The sequence below is a fragment of the Aythya ferina genome (genome assembly GCF_964211825.1).
Source record: "Aythya ferina genome assembly, chromosome: 3".
Classification (NCBI taxonomy): Eukaryota; Metazoa; Chordata; class Aves; order Anseriformes; family Anatidae; genus Aythya; species Aythya ferina.
In genome coordinates this window covers 80,705,614-80,718,056 of record NC_140298.1, presented here as the reverse complement: position 1 = coordinate 80,718,056, position 12,443 = coordinate 80,705,614, and the positions used below count along the sequence as shown (strand labels likewise).

Genomic DNA, 12,443 nt, shown 5'->3' with positions numbered 1-12,443 from the left:
TAGTTTTTCAGTGCACTTCAGCTATATGGTTCTCATTTAGGCTGAGGTGCTACATCAGCAACTTGAGCAACCTTTAAAAGATTCAATAACTTCAATATTTTTGATGGGGTAAACTACCAAAAAAAGGAAAGAGACGGGTGATGTTTTTCTTAGAATGAACTGCAACCTAAAAGAAAGTAAGAATTTTCCCTCATGGAGTCAGATAAATTTACTTAAATATAATGTTCCAGTCCTTCCTTTCAGTTTGATTCAGCTTTCAGAGCAAGAGGCCATTAACCAGAGTATTTCAAGTCATACCAATGTGTTTTTTCCTATGCTCCTTTAGCACACAAAGCCAGGGCAATGACACTATAGCTTTGCCACGAAAAATTGAAAAATGTAAATCAGTTTTAGGATGCAAATCAAAAAACTGCAGACTGGAATGACAGTGTTCAGTACAAAACCAGGCTTTTTGTTTACTGTTTGGAAACAGTGTAAGTAAATCAGAGGTTGCAAGAACTATGTTTTGCTTTTTAAAGCATCTGTCTCATACTTCAGTGCAATGTCAGCCTCCTCTCAGAGACTATTAAAATCACAGGGATCCTTCTGCCCTTCCAGGGCATAGTGCTGACCACAAAGCAAACTCACAAGGCTTCTGTGAAGAGAATAATCTGATTATTCCCAAGGACATACTGTGCTGTCTCTTGTTCATCATACTAGATGGCTGGCACACAGTAACAGAAAGCAGTGAAAGTCATCAACTTGGTAATGTGTTATACTGTGATATTCCTAACTTAAGGAGAAAAAAAAAAAAAAAAAGTCCCACTATTTAAGGAATTGAAATCAACTAATTTTGAATTTTACATAAAGGCAGAGAAATCCATGAACTGCATCCGAGGCTGTAAAACCAGCTTAAAATCAGAAAATTCACTCTAATTCATAATCCAAAGCTGGGATGTTTATTTGCATAATATCCAAACCCGTTAGGACTAAGCAGCTACATTCTGCCTTCAGAATGACACTCCTTAGACACAACTTTTACAGCATTTTTTGGTTTGCCTGTGGTCAAGGCATAAAAACTGGTTTATAGCTCTAAGAGGATGGTAGAAAAATTATTTAAAATACTGCAAGAAGTATTTGGAATTGCTTTCAATGTTAGACAAACATTTCAAAAGAATATGTTTTTGCAGAATTTTATCACTTCTGTTCAATTTCAGACTAACTACAAGAATTCAAGAAAGTGAAAAAGAAAGGGAGAAGAAACATAGTCTGGTTTCAGGAAACCTACAAGAATATGTACCAGGACAGATCTACTTTTTCCCAACTATATAACCCTCACCTTAGTTAATGAAAAATACAACTCAGGGATTTGCTAAGTCGAGGAGAGGAAAAGGGAGGGGTGGGGAGAGGAGAGGAGACTGTGGTTTATAATAAATGCAGACGGAAAACAGTCAACAATATAAACACTGAGCAAAAACTGCTAGAAAACAAATAGACAATAGTTTAGAGAAAGCAAGGACTGAAATAAAAAATGGGTTTCCCTCAGAAAGCCAAGAAGGAAAAAATACATGTATTCCACAATATAAGTATGGAATTAGATATCTAAAAGAACACAACCTCTTAAAATCCCTACTTGTTGTACATCTCAAAGAGACTGAAAGAATCATCACTGCTAGTCTGCAGAGCCTGTTGTTTTGAGAATATATATATTTTTTCTCCTCTAAATACTTCATTCTAATCCCTAGTAAACATACTATTTAAGGATGTCTATCAGATAGCATTTGCCTCAGATTCCTGACAGGAAGAGACACAGCTGCACTTCCCCACAAATAGGTACTCCTCTGGAATTATATCCAGTTTTTAAGTAGGAAACTATTAAAATTCCATCTTCAAACAGTCTGCAGAACTTGCCACTGACACTAGAGGAGATGCATTCTAGGACACCATTGAGGCAATCAGACCATGAATGTTACATTCAAAACATCAGAAACTTTTTACATCCAGTGAAACACCAATGGAGGACTTTAAAATCATCTCCGTTCATATTTATAGTTAAAAAATAATGTAAAGACATAAAATACATTTCAGAGATGAATACATTATTACACAGTAAGGGTATTATTGAAATAAGATGCATGTACCTTCCTCATATGCTTAGTAGTTAAATTTGTATTTAGCTCAGAGAGACTTTGATGTCTGGCCTAATCCAAGGGAATGTGAAGCCTTCAAAACCAAAAGTAAATTACTGCATTAAACTAGATTTAGACCAGTATTCACACAACACAAGACTTTAGAAATGAATGAAATAAGACACTAACAAATATCAAGAAGTTGGACAATCTTTTGCTGTTAATGTTCCCATGAGAAATATAGTAATTGACACTTCCTATCAGAGAGACAAGCATTGCATAAAGAGTTAATATTTTTATTAGACCATTATATTTTTATAGTTGTAATACAGCTATAGAAAGGTGACATGCTTTTGGAAACACAAACTCTGCTTACTATTACATTATTGTCTAGGTATACATTAGGACTATACCAAGTGAAGAAGTGTTACCATAAAAAGAAAAAAAAAATATCACAAAATCGGGCAGAACATTTCAGATGGAGAATGCTAAAGCACATACTACTGAATACAAAACCAAAGAGTCTCATGGCAAGCTGCTGATAGTAAATCATGGTTCTAAGAAGTGATACTTTTTTATTCTAGAAAATCTACTCAAAACATACAAAAAAAATGTTTTCTGATGTACCAATGAATGTTCTTCTGCTTGCTGTCCTCGTTATGAGAAACTACACAGATGCTCAGGTTTTCTGTGGCTCTATGATATTCCTGGTGGCAATATCTACCACTAGATGCAGTGCCTGAAGGTAATGAAATCACATTATATGCAGTTTAACATTCTCTGCTAGCCTTCTTGGATTTCCATGCTATACAGCAGCAATAAAATGTTGAAGGACTCTTTGGACTCTTTCCTCTTCAGAAACTCTCTAGGCACACATTTATTTTATGACACAGATTTCAGCAAATATAGAGATATTTGCCACCCAAACATCAAACATGAAGGAAATAAGATTGCTCCCAGTTTATTTTTTGTAGCCAATTTAGTCCAAAATTGATTGGCACCTGGGTAGTTGTGATATGATTTGACAAGGTGGTGAACTAACAATTTACCATCTTAACAGATGGCTCTAAGTGTATACGTGTTCTTCTAAGCAGCCCACTAACTGCAGCAGGGAATGGTCAAAAGGCTGCTTTTCCTAACTTAATTCACTTATGTTTAAGGGAATATTCCATTGTTAATCCATCTCTCATCTGGATTATCATCTTCTTTAGGAATAAGTCTTGGCTGTAAATTTATGATTTTTAATTGGGTTTTGTTGATCTGGTTTTCATGCCGGTTGTAGAGTGAGGGAAGGCAGTGACTAGAAAGGAACTCCAACGGTATTATCACCAAGAAAACATAAAACTTTTATCCATTTAGTAATAGCTCTCAGTAAAAATTGCATGTTTTAGTTCTACTCAAGATCCAATTAGATATTAAATAGACTCTCTCCTCTTAGACAGACTTGAATTTAGATAGGATATAAAGGCTCTTCTGAGCCATCAGAAATATTCTGAGCCTTTAGTAATATTTCAGATAAAAAGGGAGCAGAATAATCATGTTCCATTTGAATGACAGTACAGTTCTGGCTAGCTTGAAAAACAAACAAACAAACAAACATTTTTTTTTTTTGTTTGTTTGTTTTTTGTTTTTTTTTTTTTATGGTGATTTTTTCCACTGAAAGAATGGGCTCTTTCCCCCAGTTCTCTCTGGGGAGTTACTGCAATACCTACTGCATGAAATATGACAGCTAGTCCAAAATCATACAGTTTCATTGCTTAAGTATACTAAAAATTCTTCTATATAAATTGTATAAATTGATGCTACATTCTAGTTAAATTCATTTATTCAGAATACTGCCTTGGAGAAATTAATGGAACAAGGAAGGAATAAGCTTACATAAAGTAGCCTGACTGCTATATTGCTTGGTTCAGTGGCTTTCCATAAGTGTTTTTCTACCACACTGAACCATTCAAAGGGGAAACCAAGCATTTCAAGCCATTCACTGCCACATCCAATTTCTTGAAACAGACTAATGATAACTGATAAGCCACACTCTATAATAAGAAGATTTTCAAATTATTCTCTTCTGGAATCCTATCAAAAATGTTATGATACAGCCTCTTTTTTTTTTTTTTTTTTTTTTTTTTTTTCTATTTCATTTGTTTGTCAAAGAATCACAGGATGGTTAAGGTTGGAAGGGACCTCTGGAGGTCACTGGGTCCAACACTCTTGCTCAGTCAGGGCCACCCAGAGCAGGGTGCCCAGGACCACAGCCAGGCAGCTTTTGAAGATCTCCAAGGAACAGACTTCACAGCTTCTCAGGGCAACCTTTGCCTGTGCACATTACCCACACAGTAAAGAAGTGCTTCCTGATGTTTAGACAGTACCTCCTCTGTTCCATCCAGTTCGTGCCCATTGCCTCTTGTCCTGGCACTGGGTACCACTGAAAAGAGCATGGCTCTGTCTTCATTGCATCATCCCTTCAGGTATCTACACACATTGGTTAGATCCTCCCTAAGCCTCTTCTCCAGGATGAACAGGCCCAGCTCTCTCAGCCCCCTCTCATAGGATAGGTGCTTCAGTCTCTTAATCATCTTGGTAGCCTTCCATTGGACTTTTTCCAGTATGCCTAGATCTCTCCTGCAATGAGGGACCCAGAACTGGACACAGTACTCTAGGTTTGTTTTCACCAATGCCAAGTTAAGGGTGAAAGATCACGTCCCTTGCCCTGCTGGTGATACTCTGCATAATGCAGCCAAGAATGCCATTAGCTTTCTTAGCAGCAAGGACACATTGCTGATTCAACTTGCAGTCCACCAGGACTCCTAAGTCCTTCTCTGCAGAGCTGCTTTCCAGCTGGGTGGCTCCCTGCGTGTACTGGTGACTGAGGCTGTTCTTCCCCAGGTGCAGGACTTTGCACATCTTCCTTGTTGAATTTCATGAGGCTTTTGTCAGCCCACCTCTCCAGCCTCTTAAGGTCCCTCTGGTTGTCTGCCTGGCCCTCTGTTGATCCAGCCACTCCCCCCAGTTTCATGTCATCCATGTATTTATTGAGGGTGCACTCTATCCCATCATCCACCTTGTTAATTAAGTTAAACAAGACTAACCCCAGGGGTAACTTCGCTTGTTACAGGCCTCCAAGTAACTGATCTTTCTTTACTGATCAGTACCCTCTGGGTCCAGCCGTTCAGCCAGTTTTGGATCCACCTCATGGTCTGGTCATCTATCTCATATCTCAACAGCTTCTCTGTGAAGATCCTACAGGGGACAATGACAAAAGCCTTACCAAAGTCCAGGAAGACAATATTCACTGCTCCCCCCTATCCTTCAGATTGGTAATTTTATTATAGAAATTTATCAAGTTGGTCAGGCATGACTTTCCCTTGGTGAATTATTTCTGACTACTCCTGATGATTTCCTTTTCCTTCATGTGTATGGAAATGGTTTCCAGAATTAGCTGCTGCCTCACCTTTCCAGGGATTGAGGTAAGGCTAATTGGCCTATAGTTCCCCAGGTCTTTATGGTCTTCTTGAAGCTAGGAGCGTGTAGTGGGTTTACATGTCAAGGTTTTGGTAGCAGAGGGCTGCAGGTGTGACCTCTGTGAGAAGAATCCAGAAGCTGCCCCATAAGGGCCAGTTTCAGCAGGCTCCAAAGGGACCTGCTGCTGGCCAGAGCCAAGCCAGTGAGCAACATTGGTTGGGCCTCTGTGAAAGCAGATTTAAGAAAGGAAAAAAACCTGCTTCACAACAGCAGCTATGAGAGCAAGGAGTGAGAAACAGCCTTGAAGACTGTTTTGCACTGAAGGTCAGTGCAAAAGGAGGGCAGGAGATCCTCCAGGTGATGGAGCAGCAGTTCCTCTGCGGCTTGTGGAGAGACCCCTGGTGGAGCAGGCTGTCCCCCTGCAGCCCATGGGTCCCACATGGAGCAGATCTCCACGCTGCAGCCCCCCCGTGGGTGGAGGAGTCCCCGGTGGAGCAGGTGGATGTGGCCTGGAGGAGGCTGCAGCCCATGGAGAGCCCCTGCAGGACCAGGCCCCGGGCCGGAGCTGCAGTCCGTGAAGAGGAGCCCACGCAGGAGCAGGGGGTCTAGAGGAAGTTCTACTATTCACAGTAAATCTGAGTATTAGTCAGGCATTGGAATGGGTTGCCCAGGGAAGTAGTGGAGTCACCATCCCTGGGGGTGTTTAAGGAAAGGTTGGACGTGGTTCTTAGGGACAAGGTTTAGTGGGTGATATTGGTGGTAGGGTAATGTTTGGACTAGATGATCTTTAAGGTCTTTTCTAACCGTAATGATTCTATGATTCTATTTTAAAGTTTCCCAGCAATGAAAATAGAAGGATCATCAAATATGTGTTTCATTTTGTTTTTTCACCTAATTGAATGTTTGCTGATTAAGAGTCAAATAACATCTATCCACAGAGGAAGTACAACTGATGACAGACAGGTAGAAACCAAACTCTGCCAAACGTATTTCATATGTACTTTGACCAAGTCCCTTCAGTATATTTTATATCAATACTTGAGCAGTTCTAATCCTTTCTAGAACATACCAGTATCAGCTATAGCAAATTCTTTCTATATACCATGTCTGATCAAGTCCCTGTACTCTATCAGAAAAATACCATGCATTCACATTCAAAAACTACGGAAACATACACAGATAAAGAACATCAAAAGGAAAATGCAGTACATTACAATAAGTATCTCCTCAATCATCCCTTGCAATTATGCCTTATTTTTGCTAGAATACTAATATATCAAGTATAATCAGAAAATCTAAAGCTTTTTGATTTTTTGGTCCTCTTGCACTTTGCTTCTTGCTCTAGAATGAGCATTGCACATTTTTTGTAAAGTGGTTGATGACTCTTGCCATCCTGAGAATAACAATCTCATGCATATTTCCAGGCCCTTCATAGTTGGAATAGTTTGCCACATGCAAAGTAGCTCAATTAAAATCACACACAATTATTTAATTCAATGTATCAGCTATAATGATAGTAATAATACTAATACTAATAATAGTAATAATAATAATAGTTTCAGAGGAAAATATTAAGGAATTCAATAAGAAGCCTCTTATTTGTGGTTTTTCTAAGTTGTACCTATAAACTCAGCCCAGTCTCACTTTTACTGAGATTAGTAGCATTACCATGTAATAACTCTGGGTCCCTTACTCCTTAGATGAACTAGACTGTATTATTTAGAATAAAAGAAAAAATAGACATCTAAATAACATTAAACAATTCATTTTGTTTAATACAGAATATCAAAACATTCAGTGATATCATGCAACTCTGAAAGGAAAAATCAAATAAATCACAGTTCCTAAGAAAGACTAAGGAAGACTGCTGGATGGCAGCTCTCCTGTGAGCCCTAAGGTGCCACTTCTACTTATGCTGAATAGTTGCTCTTTCTGAAATTAGTACTGAAAAAAATGATGGAACCACAAATGATGGACTGGTTTAAAAAATTGTACTATCAGATTATATACTGTTTCCTGAAATGTACTAATGAATGTAGGCATTTACCCTATGAATTCTCAAATCTCTACCATCATTCCCAGCTGTCATTTCCTGTCCCTGGAGAAGGGAAACAGAATAGCCTGGCCAACTATTCCTGAAGTCCAAAATCCCTTTTGCCAGTATGCTACTCTTTGCTCTGCATGAGTACAGGGAGTGAGACTTAAAAATAAAATAAAATAAAATAAAATAAAATAAAATAAATAAATGAAAAAGTCAGAGCAGAGAACTGGATTTGGATTTAAAACAGCCATCAGGGCAGGAATGCTGAGAGCTCTTGTGAGCTTCCCTAAGTCAGGTGACAGTGCCATCACAAAATCTGGAATATATGGTTATTTTGCTATGGTTACTTAACCATAGCAATCACGGTATATAACCTTAGTACAGTTGCTTACTTTCTTCCTCCTTTGCTTCACAAATGACCAAATTCTAAACGTCCTTCAATGATTGATACTTTCCAATCACTATTCCCCAAGCTGCTATAACTAGATTGAGGATTCAAAAATATACAGTAAGGTATATATCCTTCTAGTAGTGATGTGGTAACCATAATTCTTGCATGTTTACTGTCCGTGCTATTACCGTGGTGGCAATACTCAGTCTTTGGAAGTCTCCCAATTCGGCAAAAATATGCCTGAAGCTGTGACATTGCAGGGTAATTTCCCAGACACCAATCATAAAGGGCTATTTTTTTAAAATGTAAAGACTACTTCATTAAAATTGAAAACATTTTGCCCTGTCTGAATATGAATACAGTTAAGCTGCAGAGAATAAATAAATAAATAAATAAATAAATAAATAAAACCAAACAAACACAAAACTAAACCACACACCAGCTGCCTACTACAGTTTTACAACAGCTACTCTAATCTTCACAAGCACTAATTTAGCAGGGGCACAGCGGTTTAAAGATATAGGTATGGACAAAATTCCTGCTTACTCTTTTAATGTGTAGATGTTTCAGACTAGTGATAACGAAATCAAGTTTACAATTTGATCAACTCTGAGACATGTTTCTAAATAACATATCCCCATCAAATGTTTCTAAATAAAAACTGTTTACTGCTGGTCTTGTAGCTGTCAACAGCCTCATAACTGAAAGTAATTCTTAATTTTACTGATTAAATGTTCATATCCCAGTTTCATGGTCTTTGCTTCCAAAGGGACAAACCGTAATTACAGTAGACACATCAGTAAATGCCTTCCTGTAATACTAAAATGAAATACTAACAAGAACATTTATGTCAGTGCTCAATTCCATTGAGACACAAGGACCGACCCTTACCCTCCCATCTCTGGCTGTACTCCTTCATGAATATTTTAACAAGAACAAGAATTTGCATAATTTTGCAAAACCAAAGAAAGCTCATATTTCTATGGCAACAAAATCCCAGCATGCAAGGATTATTAAAAACAAAAATGCAGGAGTATAAAACAAGAGCAATTGTTCAAGTCCAAATTAAAAGCTGTCCTCAGTAAAAATATTTCCTTAGTCTTGCTGTTGCGTTTAGATGTAGTCAATATTTGCATCCAATATGTGGTTGAGGACTTTCCACTGAATGATAATCTTAAAATCCAAACCCATGAATGCTTCCCAAAATGTTAACTTGCTACTGAAAAAGATTAAATTACATAAATGGCAACAAGAAATAGTTAAATACTACTTCTTTGTTAGTACAATTCCCTGTTAGTCTCTAAGTATTCTTGGTCTTAAGCTTTCTTATCTTTCTGTGTTTCTGAAGCACTAAGGAAAATAGCTCAGGAATGTTATTCTAAACTTAACCACAACAGAAAATGAAAAACCCCTTAATTTCTAGCCAGTTTACTTACCAAAGGTAATTTTCCTACCTTCTTCTACCTAACTGTTTTGCAACATTACAAGGACAATATTTTACCACAATGATGGCTGCACAAATAATCAAAGCAATGTATGACATAACTAGCACTTTGGGTACTTTAGGAAATTGAAACATATCATAATGTTTCAAGCATGAGTTGTGCAACTGCAGTATATGTTTTGCAAAATTATTCTGACAGAAGACATATACTATTTTTAATAACTGTCAGTGTTTTTAACTTTTAAAGTGGGAGATTTTGAATGAAATGGCATGCAAATATGTCAGTATTTTGAAGAAAATTCTTTCTTTTCTAACAAAGATGTGGGGATACGCAAAACCCAATTCTCTGCTCTTCAGAGGTGGCTTATCATTTGATATAATAAACACAACAATAAATTTAGAATTTCACTGCATATCATGGAGACCTCTAAGGATCACAAATCAAAATAAAAGCAGTAAAAATAAACAGTTGAGTATTAAACAAAGATATAGATCTGGATAAACATGTCTCTGTGCACTATAATTCACTGACCCTAATCATAAAAGAAAAAAAAAAAAAAAAAAAAAGAAAACACCTCCATGTATTTTGATTTGATTTTTCGAGGCAGGGGAAAACAAAGTAGTGAATCAGAACTCCTGTGATTTTTCCTGAATATGTTCTATTTTCAGTCAGAATAAACCATGTTTTGAATTACTTTGCCTCTGGAGCCAAAGCTTTCTCATGATTAAATTCATTGCCATTTTCCTGGCTTGTTAGTTTTATAGGCTTTCTTCCACTAAGCTTTTTCAAGATAAACTGTCATTTGAAATATTTGAAAAATATATATGTTTCCTTTTAGAGCAAGAAATTTGTGTCTCATGATAGTTGAACCTGGACAGGCTTGAGAGTTGGACCTGTGTGAACCTCATGAAGTTCAATGAGGCCAAGTGTAAGGTCCTACACCTGGGCTGGGGCAATCCCAAGGACAAATAAAGGCTGGGTGCAAAATGGATTGAGAGTGGCCCTCCTGAGGAGAAGGATCTGGGGGTGTTGGTTGATAAGAAGCTCAACATGAGCCAGCAAGGTGTGTGTGCAGCCCAGAAAGCCAAAAGTATCCTGGGTTATGTCAAAAGAAGCATGGCCAGTAGGCCAAGGGACGTGATTCTCCCCCTCTGCTCTGGTCCTGTGAGACCCCACCAGGAGCACTGCGTTCAGTTCTGGGACCCCAGCACAAGAAGGACATGAAAGAAATAGAATGATTTGAGAGGAGGGCCATGAAGATGATCAAGGGGCTGGGTTTTCTCATCCTGGATAAGAGAAGGCTCTGGGGAGAACTTACAGTGACCTTCTAGTACTTAAAGGGGGCCTACAGGAAAGCTGGGGAGGGACTCTGTCAGGGACTGTGGTGGCAGGAAAAGGAGTAATGGCTGTAAACTAGAAACAGGTAGATTTAGATGGGATATAAGGAAGAAATTCTTCACTCAGAGGGTGGTGAGGCCCTGGCACAGGTTGGCCAGAGAAGCTGTGGATGCCCCATCCCTGGAAGTGTTCAAAGCCAGGCTGGATGGGGCTTTGGGCAACCTGGTCTGGTGGGAGTTGTCCCTGCTCATGGCAGGGGGGTTGGAACTGGATGGTCTTTAAGGTCCCTTCCAACTAAATCATTCTATGTCTATGAAATCTTAACACATGCTAGTTATTAATAACTAAATATATTTATATATTTATATTATATATATCAATTAATAATTAATATATACTAATGTATATATAATATATATTAATAACTAAATATATTTGTGTAATATTTTTATATTACACAAAAACTGTGAGTTTTAATGCTGTCTTACTCCTGGAGCAAATATTTCTTTGAACAGTGAAGACAGTACTTCATTACTAGACAGGCTTTAAAACAAAATTGAAAAAATATTCAGTGTAGTTAAAATCTGTCATTCATTATTTATTTCATTCAACAAAGTAATTGTACACTTGTTATCACCATCATGGTAATCCACAGATGATTCTATTCTGAGGCAATGCATTCATATATACTAACATTGCATTGACACAATGCTTTCTATACACATATACTATATATAATGCATATACACACAGAGAAAACAAATATTGATATGTGCTCATTTTTGGAAACAACAAAACAGTGTTATTTAAAAATCTAAGAAAAAATGTTTGTTTAAAAAAAAAAAATTAAGGAAAAGGTCCTCTCTGAAAATCTTTGCAGGCAAAAAATTTTTTTTTTTTTTTCTAAAAGTAGAAAGTATTTATATTTCTTACTTAACATCTATGAAGAAAACTATATTTATTCTTAAAAGTCTGGAGGGAGGGTGAGCAATCAAGCTAATAAGACTGGAGAGAATAGAAAGACAGTGTACAAGTGAATTGAAGCCTAAGTATGAGAAAGAAGAGATGGCGTAGCTTTATGAGACCTCCAGAAGAGAATTTATTCTTTCAACTTCAATTTACCTTAATAAGAGCTGACAAAAACAATAAATAAATCCTTTAGTCATTGTAAGAATAATCTAGCCCTCTGAACTTTTCACATTCATGTATATTATTTTTAACATTACTTTAGTTATGTTCTTATTTCCTTCAAGAAGAAAATAATAACAAATGTCTGTTATCCCTAAATTACCCTGATCAGAAAAATTATATTATTTTACAAGAAGACAAAACAAGTTGCCACTTCTTGCCAGTTTCTACAAGTGCAGTACCTTCCATTTACAAAGCAACTTTTTGAATAATTTAATTTTTGTACTGTCTTCTATTGGAGAAAAAAAAAAAAAAAAAAAAGAGAGAGAGAGAGAGAGACACCCTTATTTTTGTGAGTTATGAGTTACCCTTACTGTAAAGAATTTTCTTTTAATGAATTAATAAGTGTCCAGAAAAATGGCAAATATACTGCCCACTGGTTAAGCACGCTGAAAGAATCAACATCATTCTTATACTGACATAACCTCAAAGGAAGTTATACACCAAGTCTCAATTGAAGTATTCATCAA

At 37.2% G+C, this 12,443-nt stretch overlaps 1 protein-coding gene across 11 annotated transcripts in view; it reads right to left on the bottom strand.

The window, feature by feature from the left end:
- LAMA2 (laminin subunit alpha 2) overlaps positions 1-12,443 on the bottom strand; it is a 376,777-nt gene that overhangs the window by 174,245 nt on the left and 190,089 nt on the right. The window lies entirely within an intron of this gene.